Source organism: Osmerus mordax, chromosome 5, assembly GCF_038355195.1.
Source record: "Osmerus mordax isolate fOsmMor3 chromosome 5, fOsmMor3.pri, whole genome shotgun sequence".
Classification (NCBI taxonomy): domain Eukaryota; kingdom Metazoa; phylum Chordata; class Actinopteri; order Osmeriformes; family Osmeridae; genus Osmerus; species Osmerus mordax.
In genome coordinates, this window is record NC_090054.1 from 14,859,154 (window position 1) to 14,877,411 (window position 18,258).

An 18,258-nucleotide genomic window follows, 5' to 3' on the forward strand; every position below is an offset into this window, starting at 1 on the left:
TTCAACGTCCATAATAGGAGTCTTTCTCTGTCACGCCACATTCAACTGCTGCGGCCCATTGTCCTTGATGCTCTGGATTCCACGTCAATTATCACCTAGAGTGTGTGTCCAAGCTCATGTGCAGACGTGAACATTTTGTAATAACCCCCATACAAATATAGAACATGTAGATAGGTGTCCCGTGTATATGAAGAAATGTCCACAGAGACATTCTTAACCCTATTCTCCCATGTCTTTGTCAATCATGGCACTGAGTTTGAACTGTCCTTGTTTCCCATGGTCCTCCTTTGGAGATAAATGTAGCATGTCTCTCGTGTGTTCCTCAAAGGTATGTTGTAGGTCCCTTTCCTCTTTGCACATGTATTGTGTGGGACCAAGGTGTGAGGGATGTCCCTGGAGCTTCACAGCTTGAGCAGCTGACGGAGTCCAATGCCAGACACCACATTCCTGATTTCAAAGTAATTATGACTGAGTTCAATAACCTATCCAAACGCTCCTTTGTCTCCATCCGAATGCATTGCTTTTAACACATCACTCAACCACCTTTTCTGGTTATCACTGTGTAGTGTGTGCTTGTAAGAATTGACATAAAAGTAATTAAACACATTTATATCCTAAATGTATATTTTACATTTGTGTTCAAAAGGATGCGCTAAATTGGCAGTGGTGCCAATTGTCTGCTGTATGTTGATTCATGAGTGTCAACTGTCAATAAGGTTTTGTAACTACAGTACAGCATGAAATGGCAGAGTGAGAGTTTGGTTTTCCTGTGACAGATTTGATACAATTATGAGAAGTTCCATGTTTTGCTGTTGTTCCATGTTCTGTACTGAAAGTGAAACCAGCCTCTGTAATACTGAACCTCTCAAAATAAGGGAGGTGAAAAATTAACATTACTGTTCAATGAAATTATGAAAATAGAATGTCAGACCACCTACGATGGTAGCAATCATTTCTATACAGGTGTTAAAACACCACTGTGCCAACTAACACTGCTGGTAGCTCCCATCATCAAAACACAGCCAATTTAGGGCAATTGAGTCTAACTGTGATCATTTAGTGTCTGATGTAGACTGACAGACTTTCCTGCCTTCAAAATACATTCCGACTTCACACACATGCAACAATACTGTAAAACCAACTATTTCTGGATGTCCAGACAGGATATGATGTGCCATGGCCTAGTGGGTTCCAATTTCCCTGCATCTCTTTCTTCACTCTTCACTCTTTTCTCATCACCAACAGGGTATCTCTCTATCTCTGACAAACACTCTCCCTTAATCTCTATGACGCACACAGATGCACACACAGGAACATTACACGGTACATGTGCTACACACCTGAGCTGAAGGTGGTCACCACGGAACCTCAGGTAGAGCAAATGTGGCCACATGCACCATCAAATATCAAATAAAGCACAAAGAGTTCAGCTAATCCCAAAAACAAATGTTTAGGAGCCGGCAAGCAATATGGAGAGTGTTGTCGATCAAAAAGACTGTCAGAGAAACAGAAGCAGGAGAGAGAAAGACAAGGAGGGATCCACCTCCCCACTTAACAACACAAACCTGACTACAGACCAGCTCTTAAAGAAACAGGCTCCATTTACATCCCCCCTAACATAGTCATCAGACAGCCATCAACTCAACAGGAACAGATCCAATGTAATTTTCACCTCTCTGTCATTTTTCCTTAGTGGGAATATTCAGACAAAATTCAATACAATTAACAGGTAACATGAAACAAATGCATTTTACACTGCAAACATTTTGCATTATTATGTTTTCACAGCCATGCCATATTTAATTGGTTCTTCAGAATTCACAAATTATACAATCTTCAGTGAGAATATTATAAATATTCATATATATCTTGATATTAAGTATGATCAACTATTTCAGCACTAATAACAAGTAAAGCAGCATTACACCTCAGCTACAGTAGATCCCACCACTCACTCAGACTACATGTTTGAATGTTAGATTTCTGCCACTGGCCCTTTTGATATCTGTTCTATTCAGTTGGAAGGAAAGATTAGAAATCAATCAGGCCTCATTGTGTGTTTGTTGATATTCTGCCCCTTCTTGAGAGGCTCCAGCATGGAATAGAGATGGTGGAGAGGAAGGCTGTTGCTGTAGCGACAGCGCCTTAGGTTGGAGGGCTGCTGTGCCCACACGTTCCTCTGCAGGCTAAAGCCAGAAAAGGATCATTTTTCAGGGGATTATCTCTACAATATCACTGCTGTGTGCCTGGGAAGACAGGCATCTACATGCCTGCATGACTTGCTGTTGTGAAGCGCATACTGCTTCACTGTGTGTCTATGGTGTGCTTTTATTCAGCGGTGTCCAGGCTGGCTGCCTGCAGGGAGAGAGGGAGAGAGAGAGAGGGGGAGAGAGGGAGAGAGAGAGAGAGTGTGTGTGTGTGCATACGTGCGTGCATGCGCGTGTGTGCGCATGTGTCTGTGTGTTTATGTATCTTTAGTTGATGTGTTTGCATTCATTTCTGCTTAAGGCACATAGTAAGAGTAAGCTCATTACCCTGGACCACTAAATTCAAGGAACTGCAATCTCCTCCTACAAAACAACTCATATTTGGAAGGTTGAGCCGGCAAACTACGGTGGGAGCACTGTCATCAAATGGACATCTCTGCTAGTCCACACTTGTCAATGTGACACTTCAAGGACTTCCACTTCACTCGAATAAACATAGAACAGCATCTGTACTGTTGTGTGCCTGGCTGCCTCTCTGTTCAATTCAGATGAATGTTGAGATGCACTCAACTGTTGCCGTCTCTGTTGCCGCCTATTTGCAAGCTTGCCAGCCAGCCAGCCTGCCAGCCTGCCAGCCTGTGTGTGTATGTTTATACTGGGATAATGGCCTTCCCATTACTCTACCCACCCGACCGGGTAAAGCGATGTCTACATTTGTGAAAGTCTCTTTTAAGACAGGATGATTATGACACATCTGCTTGGAAAATCAGCAACAAAATAATGAGTTCTCAGCTTTCAGATGATATATGGTTGCCCTTATAATTTGATTCAATAAGGCTGGCAATGCCTCTGAATACAAAATGGCAGTCATTATATTTCAATGATGCAATTTAGAAAATTGCTAATGTTATGGCTTTCTGCAATGCATTGTATAAACATAATGATTAGTTTGGGAGGAGCGTGGCTTTGTTGGCATTTTGTGTTTTTAATGCATTTTCTTTAAAACATGAAATGTTTCCAAATGTTAATTCTCACATTGTTTTTGTTTTTTTGTAATCAGCTGCAAGTTAATTGGAACAAAACAATTGCCTTTGTCTGATATATGGTGCGGTTTCCTGCTTCAGTTCTGATTGGAAACACATTGTGTGTCCCACTTTCATTTTCCCTGTGAAAGAAACAGCAAAGAGGAACTTTCATGGCTTCAACTTGAAATATTTGGGCCTGAGAGAAGCCGATATGTTCGTTTTCCCACACTCTCTCACACACTGTTATCACATCAGTTTGGGGGAAAAAACATACCAGACCTCCTTCTCATGCAACTGCCCTGTCCTGCAGAATGTCTTGTCTCTATCAACAATGGATTTTTTGCGTGTAAACGTTCACTATATAAAAATAATCAAGAAACTTGAACCCTTCAAGAAGTTCTACTTTACATTGACACCCCACCTTCTTGTTTTTCAGCAGCTTCATTAGTGAGTGCCACGATTAGATGTGTAAAGCCCAGGAACATTTGAATTTGTTTGTCAAGCTCACATCTCGTCCACCAGACATAACCAAAGCAACGGTATTGAGAAAAAACACACCAAACCCAAATAAAGTAGTAACATTCCCTGTGACGTGCTCTTGCAGGCCTGTCCTTGCATGGATGTCGGATCTAATTTCCTCCTCATTCATACTACGTATCGAACTGTTCAGGCCTGTCTTGTTACGCACTGTGCTTTTACTCACAGGGTTGTTACACACAGGCAATGTTGGCCTCCTTTAACATGAATCATTCTGCTGTTTTATAGCCAAAGGAAAAACACAGTGGCCTAGGAAAACAAAAGCTTGTCTAAACAATACAAATATTGGCATAAATATTTGGTTTGTGCACTGTAAATGTGTACGTTTTCTTTACAAGAAAGGCTTTAAAGGGTTCTCACATACTGTGAAACTAGGAGGCTTGTAATCTGGTTACTAGAAATCCAGCCTAACACAGTTTATCTCCACAGCCGCCAACAGTTGCCTAAGCAACAGAGGACCAGTGCTGCTGATGTTTAGGGCAGCAAGCGAGAATAAAATGTTTTTTCTGTCAGGGGTTTCCCATTATGTTTTCTTTTCTTTTTTGGATTACGTATTTGTATACATATTGCCAGTTTATTGGGTAAATGGACCCTAATGGCTGACAATGCATTCCCTCCTCCATTGTCATCAAGCTAATGTTATAACCATTTCTTAAAAGTCTGACTCTAACAGTGATGGGCAGGGAACCCAAGACCTGAAACTACATCAACTACCCGAATCACCAGGGCCTACAAATGATGACCAAGAGTCTGTAAGAGAAAGAAGGCAGCAGATAACTGGAACAGTGTCTGTGTAACTGTGTCGGCAGATAGTGGCACAGGAGAATGTTACTATCAGAGCCAGAAATGTAGAAGCGATGAAGCATTGGCAGATGTCTGCTTGAATGTGTCGCGTCTAAGTAAGCCTGATACTCATCTCTAAGATTTCTGTGGATGTGTCTAACTTGTCAGTGTGGGGTGTTAATGACAGACATAAATCAAAGACAACATTTCTAAGACAATAACTACCAAGCACAGGAACTGGCCATGTCATATTATTTCATCTCATATCATTTTGAAAAGAAAGAAAACTACTCAATTCCAGTAATGGTCTTACAAATGTATGATTCTCTGCCCTCTTGTCTTCTAAATACATAGATACACACACACCTGTCTGCGTCAAGCAGAGTGTGTGTGGTGCGATGCCCTCTTGTCTGACTCCAGAGAATGCATTGCCAGTGCCAGAGACTGGCAGAGAGAGTACAGTAAGCCATTTATTAGGAAGTCCAGGTATTTATGATGTAGATTTACTGGCCTCTGAACTTTGTCTTCGGAACAGAGCACATTTGCTTTGCACATGGCTTTTGATCTTGACAGCAAATCAAAAGGAAGAAGAGCAAGTCTCTTCGGCACGAATACAAATCAACTCTGGCAATAAATGTTGCAGAATACTGTATCCACTGGGCAGGAAAGAGTGGGACTGAATGTTAATACAGCTAGAAAAAGTATAAAATTTAAGCACTTGAGAATTTTGCAATCTCATAGGCTGACAGGTACTATTGGACTGACCTTTACAAGTAGCTTAATAGCACAACTCAGTTCCACACGTTCTGTGAAGTACACGTGGCTTACAGCATTTACAGTCACTCAACTCAACATTGTTTTCATGAATGAACCTCTTACCTCTTTTGAAAAAGCACTCTTTGTCTTCTGCAATTGTAATGTCGAAAAGGTTTTTAAAAGAGAGTCCTTTGTGTGCACTTTTACTCCAGTCGGCCAGTCCACGGTGGAGCCCTCTGTCCTTGAAGTGTGTCCAGGCGTCAAACACACACACGCTGGCTTGTTATTTTAGTGAGTGGCGAGCTGCAGACAAGCTGCAGGAGGCTGTGCCCCCCCACCCTCCAGATAGAAGACAAGGAGACGCACGCGCCCGCCCCACTTCACACCCTCTCTCCTCCCCCCTCTCCCTTGGTGGACTGATCCTATGGGCCACACTCTTGTACTGTATCAGCGCTTGAGTGTGATGTTTGTGTATATGTGTGTGTGTGTGTATGAAGGGGGACCCAGGTGTTTTCTGTTGCCAAGTGCTTTGGCAAAGAATGTGTTTGCAGCAGTGTTAAATGAAGCTGTGATTAGAAGGCCGAACCTGCATCTGTGGGGGGTTGGGACACTCTAAGGTCTTCACCCCCCCCTTTACTCTCCCTTTGTTCCTCGGAAGTGTAAACATTTTCTTCAACATAGTAATGACTGCAATAATTGATTCCAGGAATTAATGCCAGAAAACCCTTTTCATTACATTTAGTCGGTCTCTCAAAAGGAAAAACCAAGCTTTCTCAATCTTCCAGATGTGAGACTACTCGTCTGTTTCCAGATTGTTAAGCCTTATGGTTAAGGTGCAACTGTACCAACCTTGTTCACTGAAACCCAACAGAGTAACATAAAGCGAATGAACACACACACACGGCAGACCCACTGAGTACAGGTAATACTTTACACACCTCAGCTGTGTCTTGTGAGGCCAAGGTAGTTTGCTTTCTCTCCTATGTGTTTTAAAGACGTTTGTTTTGTAAGAAGATAGTGCCAGTCATTAACACCTTCCATCCCCCCCCCCCCCCCCACCCCTCCTACCTCACAAGCAGCCACGGAGAATTAACGTTCCATAGCTGGGATTCCCTGCTTCAATCTGTGGAGGTGGGCAGGGCAGGTGGCAAAGACCCAACCACCCTTGCTGCACCATGGCCAATATGGTTGACCTCCCTCCCTCCCTCCCACCATCCCCACCCTACCAAATGACCAGAGGTGGGGCCGCATCCCAGGGGGCTTGGCCTGGTTGTCGTAACCAAATCCTCAAGGCTCATTGTTACGATGGATAGGGAGAGGGTCGGTGGGGGTGATGGGGGGTGGGGGGGTTTGGGTCTATATCCGACCATGCCCATCGGACCACTTTGAAACAGCCGCCCTTCAAGGGGGGCGGGGGGGTTGAGAAGTAGAGCCTATTGAATGAGACGCGTGGTGTGTGCAGCTGCGAGAAGCCTTCTCCCCCTAAGTGCAAGTAATCTGCACACAATGCAGAGCGATGGAGGGAGGGGGGGGGGGGGGGGGGGGGGGGCTGGGAGGGGGGCATCTGTCAACATGAAGAGACCTTGATGGCTGCAGGTATTGAGTGACACTCAAATATGACCGAGATGCCCCCCACCAACACTACCACCTTCCAACCCTCCTCCCGACCCCCCCCCCCCCCCCCCACACACACACACCTCCTCAACCATCACCGACTCCCTGAGGCACCTGGTCTGCTTGCCTGTTTATCTTGGGATGAGAATGGGGGGCTGAATTGTGGGAGGGGCAGACAACAAACATTCCTCACCCATACTAGCCTTGACCCGAAGCAGCTGAGGGTTGCTGGGAGGAAAGCCTGTGGAGACTGTGCACACCGGAGTTCCCGGGATGGCCGACATACAGTACAATCTTTTTCCTGCGGCATGTTACGTGCAATGGTTGTGTTATACCTCCAGAACTACTTCAGGCCTCACCGATCATCCATAAGCACTTAAGTCCTCATAAGCTTGTCCCAAGTGCCTTGTGCATTATGTCCTCACCATGACCAATTGGAGGGTTTTCCCAAAGCATGCATGTCTTTGTCTGTGTGTTTGGATGCTAATGTGTATTTATGTGGGGTTTAAGGGCAACATAGAGAGTTGTGAAATTCCAGGAAATGCTCACAGAACAATAGGCTGGATATGGGAAACAATTTTAGCAGACTGAGCAATGGATAGTTCTGCTATATCCAATGTTTGCAGTGCTCACTGGGACTAATTAGTTTTTAAATAGGTTTGAAGGATGCTTGTGTGTTCACGTTGTTTGACGGTTTGCACTTGCATATGCTGGTGTGTACGTATGTGAATTTGTGTGTATGCCTCGATGCACAGCATGCGTGTGCAGCAGTGTGTCTGTGTACACGTGTGTGTGTGTGTGTGTGCGCGTGTGTGTGTGTGTGTGTGAGGAAGGACGTGTGGTCTCCGTGCTAGTGGCGAGGCCAGGGCAGTTGGTGGAGAGTAACTGGAGACCATACTCCTCCAACAAAGAGACAAACAGTCTGATTGATGAACATGGTGTGTTTGACCTGTTCACCCCAACATGCGCCATTCCACTCTGAGGACAAACACAGACACGCTTGGCCTCCAAGACGGCAGCCGTTCAGCCCACAAGCCTCCCCTGGAGACACTGGATATCACTTTGTCCAATTAATAATTCCAACTTTATTCAGAGCAGAAAGCTACAGTTGTCTTTTTGTCCACTGACCAATGATAACTATGTTCAACATGTGTTCTGCTCTCAGGCTTCCAAAGTTCAATATGCCATGCTGATTTAAGGTCTATTCTGCTATCAAAAAGACTAAAATCGTCAGAAAGTAAAAGAGGTACCAGATTACAAGATGGCAGACTTCCTGACTGAATCTCATTGAAAACCTTTCACTTTCCTCTGATGATTCATTTGATGGTTGTTGCTGGGGCCATGTAACCTCTAAAGAAAGAGGTTACCCAGCTTTCAAGGCTGTCTTCAGCCAACATGAAATACAAATGTACTTCTGTACATTGGAAAGGTAGACACCACTAGACAGTGCGAGGCAGGGAGCAATGTATGCAAGTGGAGTACAGTAGCAACTGGTTGTCCTGTGAACAGCCATTATAGTCCATGGGGGCCCGACAACTGATCCACCTTGGACATTACAGTGGGCACGATCAGCCTGCATTATTAATACCTGCTGAGTGGTGATGAGAAAGGTATGCCTTGGAATCAAACCAGCAACCTGGCTGTCTAGTGTTGAGAGACCCTATTAGAGCCTCTGTTTGAGGCCTTAGAGAACCTGCTCTGAGGCTTTAATGGAGATGTTTTGCCTTTTTACAAGGAAAGAGAAAACCTCTGTGCTGCATTGTTGTTGAAAACTACAGCAAAGGGGGCTAAGATAATAGCTTCCCTGACAGTCCGAAAGGTTTTGGTGTGCATGGTGTGTTTTTGTTCACGACTACACACAATGAAAACTGGTAAAATAATTTAATCATGCAAACAGCTTATGTATTTAAATATAAATGACAAATAAACAAGTTTGCTGGGCTAGAAGCTCATAACATTTCCATGAGTGTAAAGGTCGGAATGTGCTGCATATTTTATAGATTGTCAGGGTTTTGGGTGTTACAATGAATGTTTTGCCATGGTTTAACGATACAACACAAACCTCACAGACTTTTTCTCTAATGTGCTTATTAAAGGGTAGATTTAACAGCCTCAAAAAGCCATATTACCCAGGGCAACGCTTCCACCAACTATGCTTTGGATGCCCACACACTTATTACCATAATTGCAATGGTGTGCAATTACAAGGCATTGAAAAAAGTGAGGCTGTACAGACCAATTCAAGCATCGTGAAGGCCTACAAGGTTAAAACGAGAATACTGCATGGTGAGGGACCCAATTAAAGGCAATAGTTTTCCACCATTGATTCAAAGGTTTCACATACTTATTTGATATATTTAACAATTGGCTAGTTGAGTCCCACAGAGACACTTCACCACACATCATGTTTGTGATCAAAATACACAAAACTGATCATATGTATTCCGGCATGGAACTCACACAGCCAGCCTGACTCCTTGTATTTTTTTTATTCCCTTCCTTTCAGAGACAAACTGACACATTTAAACTCAAAATGCTGTGCACTATCTTTGCTGAAGTGGGAATTGCACTTTGTGGCTTTATTTGAATAAAATGTGGGGTTTAATCCCGGTGTTTGACTCTTTTTGTCTTGAAAAAATATCCTTTCCGCAATACGCCCACTCTCCTTCATTGATTCCGAGAGAGATTTAACACCTTTGTTGGAGTCTTCCTTTAGAAAAGCGAGCAAAGGGGACCCTGCAGCCTTTTATGAATGTATCATTAGAGCCTCTTCACTCCCTTTACCACATCAGCAAAGAGAAGAAAATGTTCAAGAAAAGGATGTTTAAAGCCTGCCCCTGTACAGCAAGACAATAAATCAGTGCAATTTCCAGTGCAAGGGAAGATAGCTCCCATAGGTGCAACAACAACAAACATTTCATGGATTTCACTAATTTTTTTAAACAGACAGGAAGTTCTGCTGTCTTCCCTTGATTGGGAATGTTTGTATATTGTAGATGTTTCCTTTGAGCACCCCATTCCATGGAGTCCATTAATTATATACTATTCAGTAGAATCAGAACCTCCTCAGAAAAATTATGTACAACACACCAAGGAATAAGTACTAGAGAGGTCTGACTTCACTCCCTGCAAAGTGATAGCCAGGTGTCGGAAAACAAGAGAAAGAGTTGAGAGCTTTAGATATACCCACCATGACCTGTGTGTTGAAATAAAGATGAGTAAAAGGAAAAATAAAAAATCTAACACCATTCACCTTCTATCTGGACTGGTGTTGCATGTTGTTCTTTCATAACATGTAACTCAGCGCTTCGTCTCAGGGTTTAACTTTCATCTACCCTCCTGGCCTGAAACAGATATTTTCTGCCTCCTATTAATTTACGATCCACGTAGTAAATGATGGCTTTGCAGTATGATCGCTATTGAGGCATTGATGTCTCCTTGCGGGGGGTGGTGGTGAGGGGGAGTGTGCTATTGCCCTGATTTCTTTACCCTGCCTGGATAGAAGTAACATTCAGTCGAAACTGTAGAAGAGGAGCCACTGTCACCACCACCGCCCTCGCGCCACTCCTATCCCTCTCTCTCCTCTCCCTCTCTCTCCTCTCCCGCTTCCCCCAATCGCCTCACCCCCCTCACCATTACCTCAGACCGTCACACCGAGAGTCTGAGTCAAAGGTTCGTCTCTGAGTCGACGTGAGCTTGTCAGCCAGTTCACATGTCAGACCTCTGATGTTTCCCTTTAAAAATACCCCCACTAGCTATTTAAAAGGAGTGCCAGATTTCAAGGTGGACGAAGAGAGCGCTGAGAGGTGCTCCTCTTCTCAGGCTTCTCCTATCCCCACCCTCCCTCCCAAACACCCCCTGCCCCTCCCCCACAACACCCCTGCATCACCATCAGACTAAGGGCTCCTTTAATAACTGTACACTTGACACCGGACTAGAGGGAAGGAGGGAGACGCCTCAGAAGAGTGAGTATCAATCATGACGTTGGAAATGGAAACAAGGTTCAGTGCAAGTGCACCAGTGGCCTCAGTAAAAGGCTTCAGGATGATTGAAGATGGACTGATGTTTTAGATTTCGCTTCTGACTTCTGTCAGAAGTATGACAATTGGTAATTCTCGCTCCCTTTTCTCTTTAGGCTTTTTCTTTTTTACCATCTCTGAGAAGACGGCTCATCGAGGCTGCTAATTGACCATCTTGTTTTGTCATCTACAGTTTGGTCGACCCATTCTTCGACTTTGTGTGACCACACAAAAGAGAAGAAAGAAGAAAAAAACTGAACAATCTTCAAAGGAACCTGGTCAAAATCTGGTCGGGAAGATTTGAAAGATATGACATTTTATATTCTTGCCTTCAGTAAATGGGGCCAGCAGGTGTGACTCACTCAGTGTTCAGCATACACCTTCCATTAGCATTAACTGCCATCTCATCTCCTTGGGACATGACTGTTTTCCCCTCTCCTTCCTACCATTTACACCATATGTGTGAAAAACAACACCCTCAAAAAGGACAGGTTCCATTAAAATCCCTCAGCAGATAAGGCCATGAAAAGCCTTTTGTAGCCACACCAGACAGCGTAGTATGATGGAGAAATAATAATCTATGATTCATAGACAATAATAATCTATGATTCATGATAATATTCATGTAATATGATGAGAAAATGAATCTTTAAGCACTTCTCATTTCATTTTTTATGGATTCATATATCTGTCACCTGGGTATACGGCTTGTGTTGTGTTTTCCTCACAGAGTTTGGTAGTTGCTCTTGTCCCTGTCTCTCACCGCCCCTGGAAGGATTCAAGATCAGTAGAGGGGGGTTGTTGGGTTGGGGGTAGGGGGTGATGAAATGTGTCGCTATTTCAAGTCAGACGTGGGACACTTTGCCTTTGAAGTCGAAACTTCCATGAGATTACATTTATACCCGTGCTGTCATCTTCCATGCTGCTCCTACACATGCACGCACAAGCACGAGCATGCACACTGCGCAGCACCTAACCTATGTTCGATGGAACATCTAACTACTTCTGATATGGACAGCTTCCATTATGCTGACCAACGCGCTGCTTGTAGAACCTGGCCTTATCTGGACCTTGCCCCCAAGAGTGTCGTAATCGATGCATCAGGGAGAGAAAAGCACTGAAGGCTGTCTAAAATAAAAAGCATTGTAACAGCATAATGACAACAACAGCTGCAGGGAGTTGGGAGTCATTCACCAAACTGATGGACATACTTGCAATAGCTTCCATTGCAGGAGATGGCAGAGATGGGACTCAGCATTGTTCGGGACCAGCTGGATTTAAACTGGACATTGTCTTACTACTCCCAGCAGTGTATTACTGCTAATCTACTGCCAAACAGGTGAAGAAGTAGGCTACTGTATAGATAGATATTGGGGAGGAAGGGGAATAGAGAAGTAGGGGTGGGGTGGGTGTTGGGGTGGGGGGGGGATATATGACTAGATTTACAGAAGGGGGGGGGGATCCTTGTCAAGAAGGGCCAACCTGTCATCATCATCTCTAAAAATGGCCCATCGCTGGTGATTGAGGGATCTTCTGAAAGCAGGCACCTTCACAGCTGCACTGGTGTAATCACACAGGACAATGCGGTGCTGATTAGGAGCAGATAGCTGATCACCAATAAGTTTAGGTAAGAGGCAAACTGTTGTTTAATGATTAATAATGACTAAACCCTCCCACACGCCGAGTTTCAATTGCCTCTAGATGGGGTAGCGGTTGGAAGCCATTTTTTATTCCATCAGAATGAGGCCCTAAGCAGTGTGGGTAACTGAAGCAGAGATAATGATCTATTAAAGTAAGGGTTGTCCTTACTTTAAGTCTGTGATTACTGTGTGTGTGATGTGTCTGCGTGTGTTTGTGTGGTGGGTGACATTTCTTTGTATTTTAGGTTTTCACTCATTGTCAACTACTATAAAAATTACATAAAAAAACTCAAACAGATATTCAATATCATACAGTGACTATGCCTTTAATGGTCACACAAAATGTAACAATGGTCTAGTTTGTGTAGAAATATATACAAATAAACTTAAATGAGGGAATGTTGAGGATTTTTCCCCTGAGAATGTTAAACTAAGGTGTCAATTTGATCTAGTATAGTTTGTAAATTTATGAAGACAGATGGTTACAGTATAACTAGTAAGGGTAAGGTCACCGGATGAACACTCAGTATTGTCTCCTGTAGGAAACCTTTAGGAGACAATAATTGCTACCTACCCTCCCCTTGTGGTAGTTAGCAGTACTATCACAAATAAAGAAAGGGAAACGGTATTGATTTATTCAGAAATATTTTACACATGTCCAATTCAATTGACTGACGTATGCATCAATGACAAGATCTTCCTTTTGTATCTAGCAGACTTCAGCCTTTTGCCCTCCTGCATATAACTTTGCCTATTTATCTCAAGTGAAATTCATCCTCCAAAAACCTTCACATCCAAGCCTCAGATCTTGCCCACCATGTACACCATAGATCAAAGCCTCACAGATATCCCCTTTTTCAAGATCAGATATTCATAACATCCTATCTGACTGGGATTGCAGATAGCTGTTTAGCTGCACTTCCGCCTTAAGAGGAAAGTACATGTTGGTTTTGTAAGCCATATGACGCTGGATCAAAACCCTGTGGGGGGCAGAGAACGCAGGTCTGGCTGCACTGCCCTGCCCACATTAGTGACATGCAGCTCTGCCATGCCACACTACACCCAGGCGGAAGAGCAGCAGATTTTCCTGCTGTGCCACGAATGGGTTTTCCAGCAGCCCGGAACACTCTACAATGTACAAAACAACATAGCCCAGGGCTAAACCTGCTGCTGTGAACAGAGGAGGTGCCAGCCACAGCTCTTGTGAGCCCTACTCTTCCTCACCTAAAAAACATGGTGCATTTTTCATCACATTTGTTATGTGCACTTTTAGGATTTGCTTTCACACTATCTGAACCAGCCTATGATTTAGTAAGTGGGCATATTGGATTGTCTTGTATAAATAATTAATTTAGTCCCAAATTGAGACACCAATTACAGTAGGTCTCACTCAATTGGAAACAGTGTTATTTTATAGTTACAGAGGAAGTTGAGTTAAATTGCACCGCAGCCCACGCAACACAAACCCCGATCTTGACAGCTCTGTGTGTTTACACACAACATCAACTCTTTCAAATGTAATTTCAGACAGATTGTTGCAAAAACAAATCCTGCTATGGCCTCCTGAGCTTCTTACAGCTTTCATCATACAAAGTAAATTAACCAAACACCCATTACTGTATGCCTCAATAGCACTGAGCTTTTATAGGATTGATTCATTCTACTGAATTGTATAGATTTTCTTTTAGTCCCCTTGAGAGAAGAATTACTCTGAGTTTTTGTTTGGAGTTATTCCTTATCTGAGAATTTAGGCTTAGTTTAACAGTGGATCTGTGTATAGTTGTGTGTCTGTGGGTACCTGTGTAAAAGGGTGTGGAGGAAAATGGGATTTCCTGTGTCCTTATGTTATTCACTAATCAACAGAACTCTCACCAATCGATAGAACTGGTCATTGGAGACTAGTTAGTATGTTAGTTAATGAGTTTGCTATTGATAAGTGTTGATTGTGTATTTGTCAGGTTGAATAGATGCTCAGGGTAAGGAGAAAGTAACTATGATCTCTCTCTGCCCTGAGTGTGAATCTCTTTCTCTGTGACTGTTGTAATAACATGCACACCATAACACATGCAGTTAGATGTGGTTAGATTTTACAATACAATCTGTCATGCCCTTCTGATGAACATTTGTTTTGGGCACGTTTTACGTTCAAAATGTGCCCTGCATTTGCAGCGGATTTATCTCCCCATGCAACTCTTTAAATATGCTTAAATAAACAATGGATCAACTATGTAATTGAAATTTCTAATCCACTTCCCACTTCTGCTCAGGCCCAGTATAGACATGTGCACACTGTCCCCCCCACCTGAGCAGATTTGAGTAGGATTGAGTTTGATGAGGAGACACACAGACTACAATGCTTCGCTTGGCTTATTTCCGCAGGTGTTGAGGGTGGAAATTATTCATGCTGACTCTGTGGATTACATTTCTTCTACTCCTCAGCTCCCTACCTCACATGCAAATGGGGGCCTCCTTTGCTGACTCTCCCGTCCATCATGGGGGGAGGGCTTGCCAAGGAGTCAGGGCCAGTGGACTCTGACCCTTCTGGCATGACACGTGTTATGCCTTCTGTTCTGGGGTCGACTGTCTGCATCTTTGACAGGCAGGTAGAGCATTAGTATTCAGCCTCCTGCTAGGTCTGTCAGGAGAGGGGCATCTTGCGTAGATAGGCTAGCAATCCACAGACACTGCGTTATGTAGAGGGATAAAGAAAATGTAGCAACAGGAATTTCAATTAAACTGTTTGTCACAAAGGATATATGACAGATTTATAAAGGCTAGCTAACTCCATCAGTGATTCAAAACATTCTTAACATACTTGCTGTCTTTTATCAAGACAGTCGTGTCTTGGTCCATAATCCTTTGGAATCTGGTCATTCAGTTGAAGAGTGATGTTGATCACAATGGATGTGCCGACGTTGTGGAACAATCGAGTCAGTTTGTTGTGTCTAGCAGGAGGGGCATACCGGAGAGAGACATTTCATTGATGAGACTGACTGAAGCGGTATGACTATAGTGCTCATGGCTCAGCAGGAAAACTGACTGATGTCAACCAGGATCTGAGACTGCCACCTGCTGCTGCAGTCTCCTACTGCAACACACACTCCATGAACCCCGAGTGCCCTGGAGCACTCTCCTCTTTAATCTCTTTGTTCTGGCACACAATGTGAAAAAAAACTTTAGTGTAAGTTACTTCTGATTTGTTGGCCAATATCATTGTCAGTTTTTACACTTTTGCACACTTGTTTTTCTGTGGTCAATGTTTGTTTAAATTGTTAATCAATGGACAGACTCAAATAGGTTTTTCCAAAGTGGACACTACGGACACAGAACACTAATCACTTACGAATTAACTGTGCAGTGGCAAAGTTTGACACAAAGTCTTTAAATGCACCTGCCTACTAGACAATCCCGGGCATGATCCCGGGCAAACAGACGTCAGGACGCGCAGTACGTGGGGATTCCTAAGGATTACCCATCGTACCCCGCGGGTAAAGATGGCGATAGATGAAACGGGTTGGAGATCAACTTTATCCGGGAGCAGACCTATCTCAAATCTAGTTTGAAAAAGTAGTAGTCTTCTTGTGGGTAAATGTGTAGCAATTATATGCGTTCACACCATATTCGACGTATTTAGTGCTCCATTTGCTCAAATAATTATTGAATTGTAGCCGTGCACGAACAACCTCGCGAGCAATTGCACAGTGCAGTCCGTCCTGAGAGAAGAACGGACAAAGTTTATTACGAGGAACGAGTCGGTCTTCCGCTGTGACACTGATTTTCGAGATTACGTTATCGTTCATAAATGTTAGGAATACAACGAGGTAAGTGTAACGATTATTATGTGGTTATAGATTGAGAATGATTTTAATTGCTCGTACTAGATGATGGCTATTATTTCACAACCGAATTCGATCCACACCTCCTTTGAAGTGGGCCAGATACAGAACCCACATGAATGCGTTGTCGAGACCTATCAATCAAAACAAATCAATATATTTTCAATTGTAGCCTTATTAGTAGCTGGCTAACAATTAACCTATATCATTTTGCTGTAATAGACTCGCTATCGAGCAACATTTGCTAAATCATTTGCGGCGGGTGTAAATCATTTAGCAGTCGGACATTGCCGCAGGCTGTGTACGTCAAGCTAGATCGACAATGTGTGCCAGTCTACTTGACTCATGCGATAAATGCACAGTTTTAATAATATTGATGACACTGGCAGCAAGTTGTTAAGCCTGACATTTCAGAGCTGTCTCATTGAAACAAGTAGGCTACATTGCGTTCAAATTAAATGTGTCAGTCTGCACGGTCATAGACGTGTAGCCGTCACATCTTTTGATCTTGGTACCTGTTATAGCCTATCAGTTTGCAGCAGAAGAGACAATGTCGACTCAACAAAGTAGGCTTCATTGCTCCATCAAGTAAAAAGAAAAATGATTAGAATTCACTTTTAGTCATTGTGTTAAACCATAAACATTTCACCAATCGATGAATCCTTTATAATTTGTTTCCTGACATACACATCTAGTCTCATAATCTACCCTTCAGAATTGCAGACAAGAGGATCCAAGATATGTTGCTAACGTTTGACAGTTATGTAGCTATCTATGAATCAGCATTGGAAAGTACATTTGGGATTATTTCACAGTGTGAAATAGTCTGTGTGTTTTGCCAAAGTGAAGTGATATGAGGCTTAATTTATTTATTTATGAGTTTGTGGTGATTGGCTTGAGAACATTTTTCATTACAATATGTCAGGAATGGGTCTCTGGCTATTTGGCAGGGGTGTAACAAAACTACAGGACTGTCAAACATAGTCCTTTCATTTTGCCATCCTAATCTTTATCAAGCCTTGGACCACATTAAGATACTATCCCTCAGTGTTACAATCTGTCACAATGAGTGTGTTGAACTTACTTTTTTCTTTGGGTAGTTGCCCGCAATTTAAAACCCATGCAAGCCAAAGTGCTTTTGTCTGCCTGCCTGATGGACAACAGCTATGTTGATGGGGACTTCAGTGTGGACAGGACTTGACTATTCTGCTATCATGTGTGGGCGGGGTGGCTGACATACAGTGGCTGACTTACAGGCGAGTGAGTGGGGACAGTCTCGGGAGGGCAGCAGCCTCTAAAGAGCTGTCAACACTACTCAGCATCTCTCCTGTCAACTCTCCCCAGAGTGGAAGCTGCTGCCACCCATCTCTAACAGCTGTGGCCGGCCAGCCTGTGGAAGCGTCCCTTCACGAGTGGTGCCCACCACTGCCAACATGGCACTGACACTCCCTTAGGAGGTTTGGGGTTGGTGGCAGGGAAACACGGGCTCGCCCCAGAAATCAAGGAGGAAGAATTGTGAGCTTTTGAAACGGAAAAGAAAAAACAAAATGAGGAAAACATGATGTAGCATTTGTGCCAGTTGGATGTGTATTATCATAAGGCAGAGCTCTGTTTGGCTTTTGTCAGTGGTTAGGATAGGCGGTTTTGAGTGTTTGCATTAGGATTTGGAAGAAGATTATACTGTCAAGTGTGTCTGGGTATTGACAGAGATTTGTGAATTAGCATGATAAGGGCAGGTGTATAACAATGGATTTAGTGATTTATACATTGTGACATAATCGTATTGCACATTGTTGGCAGATATGGCTGTCAGGAAAGATCATTGCATTCAGCTGGCAGAG

The 18,258-nt window shown here is 43.4% G+C and overlaps 1 protein-coding gene across 2 annotated transcripts in view; it reads left to right on the plus strand.

The window, feature by feature from the left end:
- Positions 1-16,123: 16,123 nt before the first annotated feature.
- The window catches only part of tjap1 (tight junction associated protein 1 (peripheral)), a 49,525-nt gene continuing 47,390 nt past the window's right edge, over positions 16,124-18,258 (plus strand). For both annotated transcript variants that reach the window (XM_067236430.1, XM_067236431.1), the window contains exon 1: positions 16,124-16,402. The gene's annotated coding sequence lies outside the window, so the exon portion shown is untranslated. The remainder of the gene's footprint in view (positions 16,403-18,258) is intronic.